Source organism: Notechis scutatus, chromosome 2, assembly GCF_049901735.1.
Source record: "Notechis scutatus isolate UNSWTSFEM ecotype Mainland chromosome 2, rNotScu1.2, whole genome shotgun sequence".
NCBI classification, from domain to species: domain Eukaryota; kingdom Metazoa; phylum Chordata; class Lepidosauria; order Squamata; family Elapidae; genus Notechis; species Notechis scutatus.
This window is the reverse complement of record NC_142010.1, coordinates 265,620,388-265,639,937: the sequence shown is the minus strand read 5'-3', so window position 1 is coordinate 265,639,937 and position 19,550 is coordinate 265,620,388. Positions and strand designations below refer to the sequence as shown.

At 41.7% G+C, this 19,550-nt stretch overlaps 1 protein-coding gene across 2 annotated transcripts in view; it reads left to right on the top strand.

The window, feature by feature from the left end:
- Positions 1 to 631: 631 nt before the first annotated feature.
- Positions 632 to 19,550, top strand: part of UBAP2 (ubiquitin associated protein 2) — a 147,856-nt gene continuing 128,937 nt past the window's right edge. For both annotated transcript variants that reach the window (XM_087958714.1, XM_087958713.1), the window contains exon 1: positions 632 to 743. The gene's annotated coding sequence lies outside the window, so the exon portion shown is untranslated. The remainder of the gene's footprint in view (positions 744 to 19,550) is intronic.

Genomic DNA, 19,550 nt, shown 5'->3' with positions numbered 1-19,550 from the left:
ATAATTTCTCTGTTTGTGTGTGTACTTATATATTTTGGGGTCTTTTAATGGTTTTTGTTGGGTTTTCGGTTATTTTGTTAAAAAAATTTTTTTTTGCTTTTTAACTTTGCACCCGGTTCAAAGTCACCCAAGAGACGGGAAGGTATATAAATTTACCGAATGAAACAAATTATGCTACAGGATAACATGCCTCTTAAAACAAAACCAAATAATAATTTCACACCATTACTTTCTCCTCAGGGAACCGGCGATCCCGCCTTTTTATTTTGGCCGGAGAGGTCACGTGTTGGTGACGTCACTCGGCTCCTCCCTCCCCCTCTCCCCCTCCGGATTCGCTAGTAAATCGATCATGTTAGGTAGGGCAGCCCCGGAACGAGAGACTTCCTTCGGAATCCCTCCCGCCCCCCCCCCCCGCCTGCCCCTCCCTTTTTTTTCCCCTTCATATTCCTATTCCTCCGCCCCTGTCAGGATCACGTGACCGAAGACGCGGAGCCGGGAACCTCCCGAGAAGGATACTGAGGAGAAGAGGGCGCGCGAGGCGGAGGGGCCTGCTGCGCAAGCGCCGACTCGGGGTGAGGGACGGGCCAAGACGGTCAACGCGCCTCCCTCCGGCTTGGTCACGTGCCGCGCGCGCGTTGCGGAGGGGAGGAGGAGGAGGAGGAGGAGGAAGTCACGTGACTGTGGGGGCGCCGCCGCTGCCGCCGCCAGTGCTGCCGCCGCCGCTTTGTGAGCACGTTGGGCAGGTAACGAGCGCGCGCGTCCTCGGCGTGAGCGGGGTGGGGTGGGGTGCGCGGGGGTTCGCGGGCCCGCGCGTGGGCGGCGGAGTGTGTGTGGGGGTCTCCCGTTTTCTCTCAGGGCGGTGGGCGAGCGGGGTGGGTGGATGGGGGGCTTCAGAAGCGCCTCAGCGCCCCCCCTTTCTTTTCGTCCCCTCAGAATGGCGTCCTCTCGCGGGGGGAGGAGGAGGAGGCGGGCCCGCGACCCCCTGAGGGAGACTTTTAGGGACACCCGCCCTCTTCGTGAGGGGGAAGGGAAGGAAGGGGTGGGCTCCCGAGAACTTTCCCCTCACGCGGACTACACGCCCCATGCTCCCCAGCGCTGAGCCGGTATGGGCCTAAAAAGGGCTTTGCCGGGGGCTGCCCGGTTAAAACCCTCCCTCCCCTTATAAAAGAAGAGGCAGAATAAGTGAAATTTTCGGTGGGGAGAGCAATTTTCCTCTGTATTCCCCCCCCTCGTTTTCCCGGGGTCACTTTTTACTTTTATTTATTATCCCATTTATATTCTCTCTGCCCCCTTTTCAGGGTCACTTTTTACTTTTATTTATTTATTTATTATCCCATTTCTATATGCAGCCCTATTCTCTGCTCCCCTTTTCAGGGTCACTTTTTACTTTTATTTATTAATTTATTACCCCATTTCTATTCTCTGCCCCCTTTTCGGGGTCACTTTTTATTTTATTTATTTATTTATTATCCCATTTCTATATGCAGCCCTATTCTCTGCTCCCCTTTTCGGGGTCACTTTTTACTTTTATTTATTAATTTATTACCCCATTTCTATTCTCTGCCCCCCCTTTTCGGGGTCACTTTTTTACTTTTATTTATTAATTTATTTATTATCCCATTTCTATATGCAGCCCTATTCTCTGCCCCCCTTTTCTGGGTCACTTTACTTTTATTTATTAATTTATTACCCCATTTATATTCTCTGCCCCCCCCTTTCAGGGTCATTTTTTACTTTTATTTATTAATTTATTACCCCATTTATATTCTCTGCTCCCCTTTTTGGGATCACTTTTTACTTTTATTTATTAATTTATTTATTATCCCATTTCTATATGCAGCCCTATTTTCTGCTCCCCTTTTCGGGTCACTTTTTACTTTTATTTATTAATCTATTACCCCATTTATATTCTCTGCCCCCCCCTTTCAGGGTCATTTTTTACTTTTATTTATTAATTTATTACCCCATTTATATTCTCTGCTCCCCTTTTTGGGATCACTTTTTACTTTTATTTATTAATTTATTTATTATCCCATTTCTATATGCAGCCCTATTCTCTGCTCCCCTTTTTGGGGCCACTTTTTACTTTTATTTATTAATTTATTACCGCATTTATATTCTCTGCCCCCCCTTTTCAGGGTCACTTTTTATTTTTATTAATTTATTTATTATCCCATATCTATATGCAGCCCTCTGCTCCCCTTTTCAGGGTCACTTTTTACTTTTATTTATTTATTATCCTATGCAGCCCTATTCTCTCCCCCCCTCTTTTTGAAATCACTTTTTACTTTTATTTATTAATTTATCCTATTTCTATTTGCAGCACTATTCTCTGCCCCTCCCTTTTTGAGATCACTTTCTACTTTTATTTATTATTAATTTATTATTCCATTTCTGTATGCAGCCTTAGTCTCTCCCACCCTTTTTTGAGATCACTTTTTACTTTTATTAATTATTAATTTATTATTTCATTTCACCCCCTATTCTATTCCTTCCCTTTTGAGATAACTTTTTTTTACTTTCATTTATTAATTTATTATTCCATTTCTATATACAACCCAATTCTCTGCCCCCCCCATCGCTTTCTACATGTATTATTATTTATTATTCCATTTCTGTGCCACCCTATTCTCTCCCCACTCCTTTTGAGATCACTTTTATTTATTATTTATTATTCCATTCCTATGCAGCTCTATTCTCTCCCCTCCCTCCCCCCTTCGAGGTCACTTTCCACTTATATTTAATTCTTATTTATGATTCCATATCTTGCAGTCTATTTGAGGGGACGAGAAGTTTATGTGGGGTGCCCCACCCTTGCCTGGCTGCCCTGGCATTTGTCATGGAAAATCCGAAAATGTGCCCCCTCCCAGCTTCCCCTTCTCTTGAGCCCAGTTTTATTTTGGGAGGATAGCAATCCCTTCCCCGGGTGGGTGACTTGGCCGCCCTTGGCTCCCTTCCCGGGATCGACCATCTCCCATCCCCCCATCCCTTTCTGGCACAGCCTGGGGTCTGCGTGGGACAGAAGGGCCTCCTCTCCCCTTCTTTGCTTGCTTGCTTTGTGTGGCCCTTCCTGGGTTAGGCTGGTGGGAGAAAGGTTTCAATCTGGCTCTTTTCCAGAGAAGTCCCTGAGTTTGGACTTATTTATGATATACAGGGAAAGATAGTCCTCGAGTTACGACCACAGTTGAGTCCAAAATTTCTGTAGTTAAGCGAGGCATTCGTTCAGGGAGTTTTGCTTTTCTTGCCAGAGTTGGTAAGTGAATCACTGCAGTTGATAAGTTAGTAACTTGGTTGTTAAGTGAATCTGGCTTCCCCATTGAATTTGCTTGTCAAAAGGTTGCAAAAGGGGACCACGTGACCTCAAGACACAGCTGCGGTCATAAATATGAACCAGTGGCCAAGCATCTGACTTTTGATCGCATGAACGTGGGGATGCTGGAAAGGTTGTAAAAGTGAAAAACCCGTCATAAGTCATTTTTTTTAGTGCTGTTGTAACGTTAAATGGTAGTTAAATAAACTGTTGTAAGACTTCTAACAGTTCATTTAGTGATCATTTTTCACACTCAAGACCATTGCAGCCCTCCCCCCCCCATAATCACGTGATCTAAATGCAGATATTTGGCAACTGACTCGTATTTATGATGGTTTCAGTGTCCTGGGGTCATATGATCCCCTTTTATGTCCTGACAGGTAAAGTCAATGGGGAAGCCAAATTCACTTAACCATGTTACTCTCCTAAGAATTGCAGTGATTCACTTAACTGTGGCAAGAGGGGTCATAAAATGAGACAAAATTCACTTAACAAATGTCTCAGTTAGCAACAGAGATTTTGGCTTCCATTGTGGTCCTATGTCAAGGATTACCTAAATATAAAGCCACCCAACTCACAGTCCTGGAGACGGACAGAATTTAAATAAACTTACTTTGTGAAGTCTGTTGTTGCTGTGGACTAGTGACTCATTTCTTTTTGGGGCGGTGAAAGTTAAAAAAACAGTTTTCAGGTGTAACAGCAGGGAGCGCAGGGTGAATCTATTTGGCAGAGTAACATTAGTAACTGTATACAGGTAATCCTCGACTTGCTTGTTTAGTGACCAAAACACTGAAAAAAGGGGCTTATGACTATTTTTCACACTTATGACCATTGCAGCATCCCCATGGTTACATGATCAAAATTGCACGGCTTGGCATCAGGCAAGTATTTATGAGGGTTGTAGTGTCCTAGAGTCACGTGATCCCCTTTTGTGATCTTCTGACAAGCAAAGATTCACTTAACAACCATGCTGCTAACAGTTGCATTGATTCACTTAACAACTCTGGCAAAAAGATAATTCAATGAGGCAAAGCTAACTTAACTGTCCTGCTTAGCAGTGGAAATTTTGGGCTCAGTGGTGGTCATAAATGGAGGACTGCCTGTATGTCCAATCCTGCAGATATTATAGCCCTAGCCTTAACTATTAAGTTGTGCTGAAAGCAAGGATTAGTGTTTTTCCACTTGAGCTACTTTTAAGATTTGTGGATTTCGATTCTTTGAACCCCTTAGCCAGCCATGCATACGAGAGGAGAGATAGATGGAAGAGAGGTGTGGAGGAAAGGGAGAGGAAGGAAGGAAGGAAGGAAGGAAGGAAGGAAGGAAGGAAAGGAAGGAAAGGAAGGAAAGGAGGGAGGAGGGGGAGGGAGGGAGGGAGGGAGGGAGGAAGGAAGGAAGGAAGGAAGGAAGGAAGGAAGGAAGGAAGGAAGGAAGGAAGGAAGGAAGGAAGGTTGGTTGGTTGAAGTCCACAGGTCTTAAAGTTTCCAAGGTTGGGAAACACTGATCTAGAGGGCAACAAAGGGAAAGTGTGTTCCAGGTGTTGAACTGCTGTCCTGGACAGGTGAATTAAAAGTCAAAAAATAGTTCACATGTTGCTTATATCTGAAGTAGATGATTCTGCAAAATTGAAACTGGTATTTCTTGTGGAGTGAATCGTTGATCGTTAACTGGTCTCCACTTCTAAGTAAGCCTTGGAAACAATTAAGTACGGTAGTTGCTTGGTAGAATTCAAGCTTTTCTCTTAATTTGAGTGAACATTGAAAAAGAAATTAAAATGAGCAAATGGGTTTAGGGGGGTAATTTTGGCTGGAGAAGTGGAAGGGCCCCCCTTGACTTTTGAAACAATTGTCCCCTTTCACCCAAGAAACAGGCGGTGTAAGGATGAAGGGATCAAGAAAAATATGCAAGCCTTCTTTAAAATCTGTTATTTGGGTTTTGTTTAGGTCACAACATAGTTCTGAAATTCAACAGATGGAACTTTATTAGGACTGTTGGATCTTCTTTATTGTAGTAATTAATACATTTGGGCTTTTATGGTAGTACTCATTGGTGAACTTTTAAATTGGATATTAAAATACAGAATAACAGAGTTGGAAGGGACCTTGGAGGTCTTCTAGTCCCCTTTGCTCAAGCAGGAGATTCTATACCATTCCAGACAAATGGCTGTTTCACCCTCTTAAAAGCTTCCAGTGATGGAGCAAACACAACTTCTGGGGCCAAGTTGTTCCACACATTAATTGTTTTAACTGTCAGGAAATTTCTTCTTAATTCTATTTTGGGTCTTTCCTTGATTAGTTTCCACCCATTGCTTCTTGTCCTGCCCTCAGATGCTTTGGAGAATTGCTTGACTCTCTCTTCTTTGTGGCAGCCCCTGAGATATCGGAGCACTGCTATCATGTCTCCCCTAGTCCTTCTTTTCATTAAACCAGACATACCCAGTTACTGCAATTGTTCTTCATATGTTTTAGCTTCTGGTCCCCTAAACATCTTTGTTGCTCTTCTCTGTACTTTTTCTGGAGTCTCAATATCTTTTATATCATGGCGTCCAAAACTGGATGCCGTATTCCAAGTGTGGCCTTACCCAAGGCATTATAAAGTGGTACTAGCATTTCACGTGATCTTGATTCTGTCCCTCTGTTGATGACATCTAGGATTGCATTGGCTTTTTTGGCGGCGGCTGCACACTACTGGCTCATATTTAAGTGATTATCCACATTAGGACTCCTAGATCCCTCTTACTTGATGGTAAAGAAAAAAATTGTATGCCTAAATTTGTATGTACAGCCTCAAATTATTAATTTAATAATAATTAATAATAATATTAATTTAAGCATGACTTTAATGCACAGGCTTACTTATTTTTTGTTCCCTGTGTCTGTATCACTAAAACAATGCCACATTTGCCTCACTGTAGGTACAGCTTAGATTGTTGGACACAATTCTTCTGCCAGTGTATTTGTTTGCTTAGTAAATTTCATTTAATTTTTTGTTCGACTGTGAACAATTCTATTGCTGGATTTGTGACATCTTCAGTATTTCCTCTCCTTTCTGTAATGACAAGATGTGGAGCTGTTTGTGAGAAAAATCAACAACAAAAGAAAAGGAGATTGCGAAAGCATTACCATGCAGCTTTTTCTGGTGTTGACAAAATGCCTTCAGATTGAATTCTGCTTTCTTGAAAACTTTTGTTGAATGCATTAGATTTGCATTCCTTCAAGCTATTATTTTAAAATCATTTGGTAGGGTGAAGAATACAGTTAATCTCAAGTACCCCATTCTTTTTAAAAAGAAACACACAGAGATTGAAGATTTCTTAAATATTCTAAGCTTTAAAAGTTTGTAAACTGCAAATTAAGAAATAATCACGGCATAATTAAACACGAAACTTTCCAGCCGTTTCTAAAAACAATTTATCTCTTTTGATAACCTTTCAGCATATAACCCTGAACTAAGTTAGTCTTCCTCAATCTGTATTTATATGGAGTTATATCTTCTGAAACCAAGGTCCTTAATGTTTTAGTAATTCACCCCATCAGCACCAATAACTGTCAAAAGTACTCTCACACAGCAAAAATGGTTAGGATTACTAGACCATTCTGTTGAGGGATGTCCATTGAACTGGTAGGTTTTTATGGAAAAGATGTAGTCTGCCCCAGGGTTGTGTTATGGCAGTAGAAGCTCTGGGCTACTAAGATATTTTTTAGCTTATTCAGTAATCCAGCCCTGGCCAAAATAACTTCACTTTCCATCTTCCCAAAACAAGATGGTATGTGAGCACCTACGCATTACTCTACTATTTTTCTTTTCACTGACGCTAAAATATTTCTACGCTGAATCATTCCTTCTTTAATACAGGTAACCATAGTTCTCTATTTAAGATCACAGTTCAACCCAAAAGTTTGGTTGCTAAGCAAGACAATAGTTAATGGAGTTTTTGCTCCATTTTATGACCTTTCTTGCCCCATGTATTAAGTAAATCACTGCAATTGTTAAATTAGTAACCTGGTAAGTGAATCCAGCTTCCCCATTGACTTTAGAATAACAGAGTTGGAAGGGACCTTGGAGGTCTCCTAGTCCAACCCCCTGCTTAGGCAGGAAACCCTATATCATTTCAGACTTTGCTCATCAGAAGGTCCCAGAAGGAGATCACATGACCCAGGCACACTGCAACTGTCATAAATACATCACAGTTGCCAAGTGCCTTTTATTTTGATCGCTTGACCATGGGGGAGGCTGCAATGGTCATAAGTGTGAAAAACGGTCACTAAGCAAATGGTTGTGAGTCGAGAACTACCTGAATTTCAGTTTGTTTTAGTGGGATTGGAATATATCCAGTAAGGGACATTTTGAGGTCAGAAAACTCAAACCTCGGTTTTGTTCACTTCCAATACAGGTAGTACTCGACTTACAACCCCAATTGAGCCCAAAATTTATGTTGCTAAGTGTCACATTGGTTAAGTGAGTTTTTCCCCCCCCCATTTTACAATTTTTTTCTTGCCGCGTTTGTTGAGTGAATCATTACAGTTGCTAAGTTAGTAACATGGTTGTTAAGTGAATCCGGCTTCCCCATTGATTTTGCTTGTCAGAGGTCGCAAAAGGGGATCACGTGATCCTGGGACATTACAACCGTCCTAAATATGAATCAGTTCTCAAGCATTCGAATGTAAATTATATGACCTTGGGGATGCTGCATTGGTCATAAGTGTGAAAAATGGTTGTAAGTCACTTTTTTCACTGCCACTGTTACTTCAAATGGTCATTAAACGAACTGTTGTAAGTTGAGGACTACCTGTACTGTATTGTGCCTTTTAAAAAAGCTCTTTGTTGTGTTAAAGTTTCAGCCAGGGCAATTTCCCACACAATCAAGTAGTAGTGATCCAATTAAAAATGTATTTTAAGGTTGGGGTCAGCTTGATAATTTATTGACATGAATTGGAAAGGAATTCTATATCACCAGGCGTTCCTCCTGCTTGATTTGCCAACCTCCCTGTGGGCCAAGGTTTAAAAACTTCTTTAAAAAAGTAAAGTTAAAACAACTTTAGAAATGTTTCTTCTCTTCTTGAGTGTCCATTTTTTTTGAGCCATGAACATAATTCTGTGTAACCTTGGTTTTTCAGTAACTATTTTCTTGTCTCCCTAGGCATGAATGTAAGCTAGTTTGTGCGTAGCTGTTTTGTGTATGTCTTGGTTGTATCTTCCCTAGTAACATTTGTGTGAAATAGGAATTCTGCGTAGAGTGTATTTTGGGGGTTTCATTTGTGTCACTACTCAAACTAGTGTTAAATGAAATGTTTTTTTAAAAAAATTCAAGTCCTATTTATTACTATTTCATATTTTAACAGAACAGCCAGATAATCTGATAAAACAGTTAATGTTAGTATTGGTGAAGTTTTTGTAGTATTGAATAAGCTTTGATATCATTCCTTATCCTTGGGGGAAAAAATCCTTTTTAAGAATTAAAAAAAGTGTTCCACTGGTCTGTTTAAATATTTATGCTGGCTTGCTTTTTTACCTTATGCTTTGTATGCAATTTTATTGTGCTTGGAAATACAAATAGGAGATGGCTGTAACTATGGATTTTTATAAATATATGTGTGATGGAATGAAGGGAAATACTCCTAGCTATTTAAATAATTAGGAGTAAGATTACCATATTGCATAATATTGTTCTCTCTCAAATTTATCAAGCAGAAAATCCTTATAACTATAGTTCCACAATATTGTTTTCCACTAAAAATATTTTAATTTTTACACTATTACAAGGTCATCGAAGGACAACTAGGTAGTTTTCTGTTTCGGATTCCTACTAAATCTTTCTGTGGTTTATTGATTTTAGAATGACTAGGAACTAGACCTCTCTGTTGTGATTTTCATTTTGGAGCAAATTTATATTTTGAGACATTTCTCATCTTCCTCCTGCTTTCTAAAGGAAAGCTATGTCTCTAAAATCTGATTGTGGCAGGAGTTTATCCCAAGGAGCATAAAACATTTGTCCAAAACCAGTTTCTTCCAGACAGATTCCAAAATATTAACCCGTCTATAAAGGTGAAATTGGAATTATAAAGATAGATGGTGACGGCATGTTGCTATATAACTCAGTCGTGTCTTTTCATAACTGAGAGACTCAATTATCATAAATTTCTGTTATGGTAGTTAGTGGGAGGGTAAATGCAAACGCTGAAGCTCCAGCTGTTGACACTGGAAGTCTGGATCAAAATTGCTATTATTATCTGAAAGCCCATCAAAAATTGTGCTTTCAGGGTTTTTTTCTCCAGACCAAAAGCAAAGCTTGCGAAAGGCCCAAGGCCAGCCTTGAACACCATGTGGCTAGCAAAGGGCACTGTTTAGAAAGAAGGGTACATGAAAAATGGAAAGCATTTTGTGGCCCAGAAGAAACAAGCCCTGAACAATTTGTGTTTCCATTCTTTGGTGAGATCAAAATCCAAAATAGCTTAGGATGTTTTGGCCGTGAGGAACAAGCTTCTTGGGTTGCAGCAAATCTGAATGACTGAGGGCTGGCAGGAAAGAGATACAGATGCTCTCTGCTTCTATGCCACTGTCGACTTAATTGTAGCCTCCCTTGCACTTTTTATTTATTTAGTATATATGACGAGAACATGACAGAAGAGAAGTAAACATAGTCAATTATAAAGGTTTGCAGGGGTACAGTGTGGTCCCATAACTCAGTTGGTCCCAATTCAGCTGTCCCACGAATCACCTCTGGCATTGCTTCATGCAAATCTTCTAGGGAACACACATCATGGGCAGTCTCACCTAATATGTTTCATAGTTGGCATATCAGCACCCTTGCATTTAAAGCAGCCATTTGTCATAAAATCATGGAGTTGGAGACCACATCAATGACTCAAAACTAGAGGTGGAAGGGACCTTGGAGGTCTTCTAGTCCAACCCCCTGCTCAAGCAGGCGACCCCATTTCAGTCCAGTCTCTAAAGACCTCCAGTGATGAAGCATCCACAACTTCTGGTGGCAAGCTGTTCCACTGGTTAATTGTCCTCACTGATGTTTCTCCTTAATTCCAGGTTGCTTCTCTCCTTGATTAGTTTCCACCTATCTCTTCTTGTCCTGCCTTCTAGTGCTTTGAAAAATAGGTTGACCCCCCCACCTTTCTTTGTGGCTACCTCTCAAATACTGGAATATATCTATCATGTCACCTCTAGTCCTCCTTTGTATTGGTTACTGAACTTTGATCATGTGACCATGGAAATATTGCAACGGTCGCAAGTGTGGAAAACAGTTGTGAATCACTTTTTTCAGTAACTGAATGGTCATTAAATGAACTGTTGTAAGTCAAGGACTACTTGTACAGTCTTACTGATATTGCAGAATATTTGTAGCTCATGGTTGAAGTGGGCAGTCCTTGGTCCTCTCTGAGCTTGGTTGTTTTCTTGCAGGCGTTTCATGAACCAACTAGGTAATGTCATCAGTGTTAGAAGGGAGTGGGCTAGATAACTCCAAATATAAGCAATCTAGCCTCTAAGCCAGGGATGTCTAATCTTGGCAATTTTTAAGATCTGTGGACTTCAGTTCCCAGAATTCTCCAACCAGATGGGGAATTTGGGGAGTTGAAGTGCACAACTGTTAAAAGTTGCCAAGGTTGGACATTTCTGGTTTAATCTGATGCCTAAATTGCATAGTCGAGAACAGATTCCACTACAGAGGTAGTTCTGGCCATTTCCTATGCGGGGAGGAAAGGGGGATTTCTTCTTTTTCTGCACTCTTCCTAATACATTTTCATTCATTCAAGGAATTGACCTCCCCCCCCCTTTTCTTCACTCATGGTGGGAGGCAAGCCCAAATTTGTAGTTTTCAAGATTGTAAGTTTGCTTCCTTGTAATTTTGTGCATATTCCTGCTAATAGAATTCCTCCACGGTTTATTGGAGCTTTTTATTATGCTGGGAGGAGGGTAGGGGTAGATGCGTGCACTCGGTTTTTGAGGCTGCGGCTGGTTAGGAACCGCCTCATGTTTCCCTTTAAAGTTCCAAGCTTGTGGATGCGGAAGAGAGAGAGAAACAGGATGCTTTGATCAGGGCCCAAATCTTGGGTCACATCCTTCTTTCGGAGTTGGAGGGGAAAAAAAGGCCTGATTGTTAAGCATCTTGATATTTCTGGAGAACCTGGCTTGATTCTAGCAGTGCAGACTTCCCTTGAATTTGGACAGGGGCTTGGTAAGGTTATTTTGCACTGAATATTTTGAGAGTCAGCTGTGAGGACAGTCCGCGATTCCTCCCCAGCTCAATATAGGGAGTCCTTGATTTACAACCATTCGTTGAGTGACCGTACAAAGTTACAATAGCACTGGAAAACATGACTGATTATTGTTTTTTCACACTTATGACTGTTGCAGCATCTCCAGAGGCATGGGATCAAAATTTGGACGCTTAGCAACTGGCACGGCTGCCCCATCCCAGGGTCACGTGATTGATCCCCTTTTGGGACCGTCTCACAAGCAAAGTCAATGGGGCAGCCGGATTCGCTTAACAACCATGTTACTAATTTAAAAAATGCAGTGATTCACTTAACTGACAAAAAAGGCCATAAAATGCGGCCAAATTCACTTAACTGTCTCGCTTAGCGTATAACAAATGGACTTTTTTTTGGTATGGGGAGGTACAGATCTCTGTATCCTTACAGATTTTGTATAGTACACTAAGTCCTCGACTTAATGGCCACAATGGAACCCAATTGCTAAGCATGGCAGTGGTTCAGTGAGCTTTGCCTAATTTTATGACCTTTTTTGCCACAGTTGTTAAGTGAATTGTGCAGTTGTTAAATGAATTTGGCTTCCCCCATCGACTTTGCTTGTTGGACACTGGCTGGAATGGTTGAAAATGTGTTCCTGAGAGGCGGCAACCAAATACATGCCAGCTGCTAAGTGTCTGAATTTTGATCACATGACCCTGGAGATGGTGCAACATTTATAAGTGTGAAAACCGGTCTTAAGTCACTTTTTTCAGTGCCATTGTGACTTTTAGTGACTTTGGTCGCTAAACGAATAGACTAGACTAGAATTCTTTATTGACCAAGTCTGATTGGACACACAAGGAATTTGTCTTTGGTGCATCTGCTCTCAGTGTACATAAAAAAAAGATACATTAGTCAAGAATCATCAGGTAGAAGGAAGGAAGGAAGGAAGGAAGGAAGGAAGGAAGAAAGAAAGGAAGAAAGGAAGAAAGGAAGAAAGGAAGAAAGAATAGAATTCTTTATTGACCAAGTCTGATTGGACACACAAGGAATTTGTCTTTGGTGCATCTGCTCTCAGTGTACATAAAGAAAAAATAAAAATATATTTGTCAAGAATCATAATGCAAACACTTAGTGATAGTCATAGGTTACTAATAAGCAGTCAAATCATATTAGGAATGCTTGTAAGTTGAGGATAACCTGTACTGGTTCCTCCCAATGCCTCAGCCCATTAACTGCCCTGGGATCTTGTTCTTGCCTGTGCTTTCCACCTGCGTTTTTCCTCTCTCAGTGGTTCATGTGGGCGCCTGGAGTCTGTACTATACAGGTAGTCCTCAACTTACAGCCACAATTGAGACCAAAACTTTGTTGCTAAGTGAGGAATTCATTAAGTGAGTTCTGCCCCCATATTACGGGCTTCCCTTACAGTCATAGTTGTTAAGTGAATCACTGCAGCTGTTAAGTTAGTCACACGGTTGTTAAGTGAATCCGGCTTCCCCATTGATTTTACCTGTCAGAAGGTTGCAAAAGGGAAATCACGTGACCCCCCCGGAGGGGGGCAACCATCATAAGTATAAGCCAGTTGCTAAGGGTCCAAATTTTGATCATGTGACCATGGAGATGCTGCAACGGTCATCAGTCACCTTTTTCAGTTCTGTTGTAGCTTCAGTCACTAAACCATCTGTTGTAAGTTGAGGACTACCTGTAATGATTCAGCTTGATTTGTGTTTTCAATCAATCCAGCAGGGCAATAAATTCAAGATTATAGTCGAAAGAGTCAGTAGTTTTATTCCTAGGGCTAATAGCCAGGAAATAGAAACATGAAAGAAAAATGCTTTAGCTCAAGACTTTCTCTTTGGAACCGCGGTGGTTTCCGTTACGAAATCAGCGCGTTTTGGAGAAGATGCTGAGTTTTTAGCCAGCATTGTGGTGCAGATTTCTTCCAGCCCAAACTGAGGATTGGGTGGCACAGATGGCATCCAGGGGGGTTGCCTTCTAGGGACAAAGTTCCCCTCCTCCACTTCACTCATGTTATTAGCAGCTGTCTTGTCTATAATAAACCAACATAGTAAGCAAAAATCTGAAGGAGTTGAAGAGACGGCTTGAACACAGACGAAGGAGGCCGAGTGCCAAATCTGCTCCTATGTAGGTTAAAAGCTTGTTGAAAGTTTCTTTCCTGCACAAGTTTTATCTTTAAAGGAACACCTTTCAGAGTTTTTCCAAACATCCCGTCACTATTTATAGTCAAATCAGAAGAAAGATATAGTTGAATGCCCTTTTACTTGCAGTGGCCAGTGATCTTTTGGGATAAGGTTCATGAGGATCTGAATTCCATTGTTAATCCAAACCAGTTGGTGGCAGGCCCAATTCCCAAGGCATTGAAATCAGTTTAGTGCATTCAGTTATTAGGCATAGGGTTGTAGACAAAGTCATTTGTCCAACAGCATGTGCTGTTTCCCCTACCCTTTTAAAAATCAAACTTGGTAAATTCTCTGAAATACACGATGATTGAATTTGAGAATCCTTTTGTACTGCTCTTTCAATCAGAATAGAGCAGGAAGGAACCTTGGAGGTCTTCTAGTCCAACCCTTCTCAAGTAGGAGACCCTATGCCATTTCAGACAAGTGTCTATCCACCGATCCAGTCTCTTCTTAAAAGCCTCTGGTGATGGAGCACCCACAACTTCTGGTGGCAAGCTGTTCCACTAGTTAATTGTCCTCACTGTTAGGAAGTTTCTCCTTAATTCCAGGTTGTTTCTCTCCTTAATTAGTTTCCATCCATTGTTTCTTCTCCTGCCTTCAGCTGCTTTGGAAAATAATTTGACCCCCTCTTCTTTGTGGCTGCCCCTCAAATACTGGAAGACCGCTATCAGGTCACCCCTAATCCTTCTTTGTATTGGTTACTGAAGTATTAATTTTTTTCCAGCCCCTTGTACATTGGTGTTTTCTCCAATAGCAAGCAGCAACTTACAAGGTTTTTAACTTGTTCATTTATTAAATTATTTCTATCCTCAATTTATCTCTAAAATCTCAAGGCAGGCTTCTAAAATCCATAAAACGGTAAGCCACAGAATAAACAATAAACCAAGCAACTAAAATTAACATTAAAAAAGTAGGTTTTTTTTCCTAAGTGGCTGTCTTAAGCCCTATGTTAGGGCTTCACTATACTTTATTTCCTACCTTTAGATAAAGGGAATCATCTGGTACATTTTAATAGTTGGGGTCTCTCAGAACTGCAAAAGAGGGGAAACATGCAAGACTCTTGAGGTTGTTCACTCTTACGTACATTGTGAGCCCATCTTGACTTGAGATCTCTTTCTGTGACAACAGAATGATGTCACAAATTCAGAGCTAGGGGTGAGTTAAAGTCTTACCACAGTAGGCTTGAAAGAAGAATAGAAGGAGAAGATAAATATTGCTCGTTTTCAGTCTTGCCACTGAAAAAAATGTGGCACGGGGTGGCCAAGGTAAAGTCATTGGATGTGGGAGCCTGTTAAGCATTTACATCTAGCGTTTTGAGGATTTTAAAGGATGCTTTACTGTACAATGTTCATCTGTTGTAGTGGCTGTTGGGATCCTGAATGTGATAAATTATTAAAATTGTAATCTGGGATATTTCAGATTAAGTTTCAGCCCTGTTGCAGGTGCGTTTTAAAAAGTAACAACTAAGTTGTGTTGAGTAATTCTTGAAGCTGGATAGATTTGGATTTACCCCTTCTTATGGTATGACAATGACTGTGTTCACATGATAACCAGGAAGTAGCCAACTAGATTTTTAAAATTTCAATTGTCTCCTGCTTTCTTCTACCCCTACCACTTATGGAGTTAGGGTTATTGATTGATGGTTGATAGTTACCTTCTGCAAATTTGGGTACCACACACCATAATCATAAGGATATTACACCAATTAATTACATCTGTGGTGGGCAAAAGCTTCTCAGACAAGACATTTTAACACTAGTGGCAGTTTGAAAAGGAATAACAGATTATTTGTGCAATCACAGACAGTGGTTCTGATGTGAGAGAATATGTACTGTATTACCCAGCCCAGACCATAGTGTAGCCTCACTTTCAGTGGCTTAAAAGATAATTATCCTTTTTTTGACGGTAAATTATACATTTTAGGAAACATTTCTGAAATAGCCAGTATTATATTTCTGATACTGTTGAGATACAAGATCAAATGTAGTGGGAAAACTCATTTTACAATGGGGTCTTTAACTTAAAATCCTTTTTTCTTGATTTATAATTAACCATTGTTGTAAGTGTACATGCTTCCAATTCTGCTTAATGATAAATGAAGCAATGTGTGTTTAAAACTTAACATTAACTTGATTTTGTTAATTGGTTTACAAGAATATCTTTAGAGCAAGCATTGTAAATTAAAGCTGCTGCCATTGTGCCAGGAAACTGCCCAAGGCTGTTAATAATCGATGCCAGGAATTTCTCATCTGCTAGAAATGAAAATTTACTGTGTTAAATTATGAAAAATGTCAAGATCCTTTCTGTTCTCTGCTTAGCAGATTCTGGTAGTATAGGTAATTCTCCATTTATGACCATCAATGAATCCCACAATCCTGTGGCTAAGTGAGACATATGTTTAGTGAGTTTTGCCCCATTTTATGACTTTCCTTGCTACAGCTGTTAAGTGAATCATGGTAGTTGTCAAATTAGTAACACGGTTGTTAAGTGAATCTGGTTTCCCCATGGACGTTACTTGTCAGAAGCCACAAAAAGGGATTCTATGACCCCAGGAAACTGTGACCGTCATAAACATGAGTCAGTTGCCAAGCATCCGCATTTTGATCACGTGACCTTGGGAAAGCTGCACAGTGTGAAAAACGGTCCTAAGTCACTTTTTTCAGTGCCGTTGTAACTTTGAATGGTCACTAAATGAACTTTTGTAATTCAAGGACTACCTGTAATAGTTCCTGGTTTCATTTGGTGCATGAAATTTGAAGGCATAACCTTCCCATTATATAGCTTCCAAAAAGATGAGTGGCACCTTATCTGAGCAGGGCCTTCTTAGTTGTGGCTTTGGAAGGCTCTTGCTTTAGAGGCCAAAGTGACATAGCCATCGTCTTCTGTTCAATACCAGGAAAAAGTTGGCTTGAGCCACTAGGGAGCTATTAATATCATGGCCTGACGTTCTTTTTTTCTTCTTCGTCACTTATTCAATGCAATTAGTGTAACTTGTTTATAATGGTGTGTTTCTAAGGTCTGTGTTTTTAACTAATTCACTGTTTATGTTTCCCTGTTTTATCTCATAACGCGAGACTCTGAATAATGCGTGGTCAAAATATATATATACGCAGATAGAAATAAACACATGGCTTAAGTAAAGGCCTTGTGAGTGCTTACCTTTCCGTTTCACAGCTTATTTGCTTGAGGGACATTTTTCACAGGTTGCCATATTAGAGGGAAGGACTAATGCTTAACAGATGAATTTATTTAAATTACCTATTCTTAGTTGAATAATATGTATTGATCTCCGGTAAATCTTAAAGTAGAACTGCAGAAAAAAAAAACAATTGCTCCCAATCTGCCTTCCATTTGAGGATCTGTATTCTGCACGAGTCAAAAAGAAGGCTGTGAAAATGGGCGTTGGTAAAAGCTTACCTGAGACGCCCTTTCTATACATGCTGCGAGAGAGTCCAGGATAGGGGAAGACTCCTCCTCCTACATCATCGATCTGAGTCTGCCAAAGCTGTAAAAGCCAGCCCCTGCGGCTGGACCCCAGCTATTCGACGAAGAAACTTGACAGACATGGCGTGTCTCTGAAAAATAAAACAGTAAGAAGACCCCTCCCCAGCCATGACCAGACAAACACAGGGTGGGGCTGGACTCTCTTGCAGCGTGTATAGAAAGGGCGCCACAGGTAAGCTTTTACCAACGCCCATTCTCCTCCATGCTGCTATGAGAGTCCAGGATAGGGACATACCAAAGCCTGCATGTCCAAGGGAGGGTCTACGTCTGATCCCCGCTTTCCGACACTGGAAGAACCTTCTGAAGCACTCTCCTGCCAAATGCTGCTTCTGCAGAGGTGAAGGAGTCCAGTTGATAGTGCCGGATAAATGGAGAAGGCGACGCCCAGGTCGCTATCCTGCAAATCTCAATGGATGCCTGAGTAGCCCAGGCTGCTGATGTAGTACAGTGGGCTGTAACCTTCTTGGGGACCGGGAGGGATAAAGTCTCATATGCTGTGGAAATATAAGCCCTGATCCATCTGCCTATCATGGATGCGGAAGCCTTGGTCCCTAAGGAGGCTGGTTGGAAAGACACAAACATTGCTTCTGTCTTGCAAAAAGTTGCAGTTCGTTTGACATATGTACGGAGAGCTCTCCGCACATCCAGTGTTTGCTACTTGTGTTCCAACTTACGTTGAGGCTTAGGGCAGAAGTCCGGTAGGACTAGTTTTTGTGCCCTGTGGAACCAAGAATTGATCTTTGGAATAAAAGTGCGGTCTAAGCGTAGCATCACTCTGTTCCCATGAAAAATGCACAAGTCCTGTCTCACAGAGAGAGCTGCCAACTCCGACACACTCCTGGCTGACGTGATAGCCACCAGAAAGGACACTTTAAGTGTGAAGTAATGGAGACCCACTGACCTTAGAGGTTTGAATGGGGGTCCCATCAGGGACTGGAGTACTTTTGGGAGATCCCAAGTGGGATATCTATGAACTACTGGGGGATGCAGGTTTGAGCCTTCCCTCAAAAACCTACGTATTGATGGGTGGTGGGACAGAGTTATCATTATTCCACGACAACACTGAGGATAATGCTGCAACCTGTCTGCAGACCTTCCTATAGGAACACCAGCACATCAGAGACAATGGCTGATGAAGGGTCCTGGGCAGCCGTAGAGCACCAACTGCAAAAGGCTCTCCAGGTGGCATAGATGCGATTGGTGGATGCTTTACATGATGCCTGGATAGTTTTTATCACCTTATCGTGTAAGTTAGTATCTTTCAGAGATTTCCACTCAAGCGCCATGCCGCCAACTGGAACCACTGAGCTTCCAGGTGGAGTAAGGCCCCTTGGCTGAGGGAAATCCTGCTGGGTGGGATTCTCCACGGTCAAGTGACCAACAAGTTCACCAGGTCGTCGTACCGGGGCTGTCTTGAGGCACCAGGAATATCAGCTCTGCCTTCTCCAACGTCTTCTGAAGAATGGCCAGAATGATAGGAAGAGGGGGAAGGCGTAGAGGAGACCTGGAGGCCACCTGCTCTGAATTGGATTGGTCCCCTTTGCTCCCTGGGTAGGGAACCTGGTAAAGAATCTTTCTACCTGCTCATTCTGGGGGCGAATAGGTTGACTACTGGGGACCGAATCTGTTGGGCAGTTCCTGGAACTGGGATGGGCGAAGGCACCATTCCGAGTGGTTGACCTTGGCTTGACTCAGCCAGTCGGCCTGGATGTTGTCGACCCCCAAGATGTGATCTGCTCTGAGGGACAGAAGGTGCCTCTCTGCCTACCACCCCAGATGTTGGGCCTCCTGCATCAAGGATTTGGACCGGGTCCCCCCATCTGTTGACACGGGCCTTGGTGGCCACCTCCATCATGATTAGCAAGTGGGACTCTGTCACCCTGTCCCGGAAATGTCTCAAAGCCAGGAAGATAGCCCTGAGTTTGAGCCAATTGATGGGCCGAGACCTGTCTGTCTGGAACCAACGACCTTGAGCTATCTCGCTTTGCAGATGTGCCCCCCCACCCAGCCATAAAGACTGGCATCTGTCATGATGGTGAATCTGTCTGGTTCCTTGAAAAAAATGACCTCTCCTGATGGCCTGGGACCGCCACCACTGGAATCACCTGAATGAATGTAAGACCGTTGGAGGAACACAGACTTTTTAAAAATAATTTTATTTTTATATTTTAAAAACATCTCTTTTGGTGAACAATATGGTTCCAGGTTTTTACATTTCCATACAAACATGACCTTAGTTACGTATTCATCTTTCATATTCAATTTCATATCATATCATTACTTTCCCCATTTTCCTTTAAATGTTCTCAGATATTCTTATATTCATCACTCTTA